General features: G+C 29.1%; 1 protein-coding gene across 1 annotated transcript in view; it reads left to right on the top strand.

Moving 5' to 3' along the window:
- Positions 1–213: 213 nt before the first annotated feature.
- The window catches only part of LOC124955446 (E3 ubiquitin-protein ligase MARCHF2-like), a 10,683-nt gene continuing 10,260 nt past the window's right edge, over positions 214–636 (top strand). Inside the window, exon 1 of the mRNA XM_047509900.1 lies at positions 214–636. This exon is cut by the window's right edge and continues 773 nt beyond it. The gene's annotated coding sequence lies outside the window, so the exon portion shown is untranslated.

Consider the following 636-nt stretch of genomic DNA (forward strand, 5'->3'; position numbering starts at 1 on the left):
ATTATTATTATTATTATTATTATTATTATTATTATTATTATTATTTTTCTTTTTTTTCGTTTCTTTTATTTTTGATATTTTCTATCTTTTCTCTCTCTCTTTCTCTCTCTTTCTTTCTCTCTCTCTCTCTCTCTCTCTCTCTCTCTCTCTCTCTGTCTCTCTCAATCTATCTATCTATCTCTCTATTTCTCTCTTTTTCCTCTTGTTTCTTTCTCAGATCGAATCTTAATCATTAAAAAAAAAGTAGCGAGACAAAAAATCAAGATCAACGTTAAGAAAAAAAAAAAAAAAAAGAAAGAAAAAACGGAGAGTATCGCCGCGATCATAATTACTATTATACCTATATAATAGTTTGCCCGATCATGATGATCGTGATAATAATTCCTCGTCATGATTATGAATTGCTTCTTCTTTCTGTTCTTTTTCTTTCCACTTTTTTTTTCTTTCTTTCTTTCTTTCTTTTTCTTTTCTTTCTTTTCGTCACATAAAATCCTTTCCACCGCTCCTCTCCACCCCATTCACTACCGCCTCCCTCTCCTACTCCCATTAAGATCGTATTAATACGAAAACGAAAAAAAAGAAAAAAGAAAATAAATAAATAGAAAGAAAAAATAGAATGAGAAAGAGAAAGAAAAT

Source organism: Vespa velutina, chromosome 18, assembly GCF_912470025.1.
Source record: "Vespa velutina chromosome 18, iVesVel2.1, whole genome shotgun sequence".
Classification (NCBI taxonomy): domain Eukaryota; kingdom Metazoa; phylum Arthropoda; class Insecta; order Hymenoptera; family Vespidae; genus Vespa; species Vespa velutina.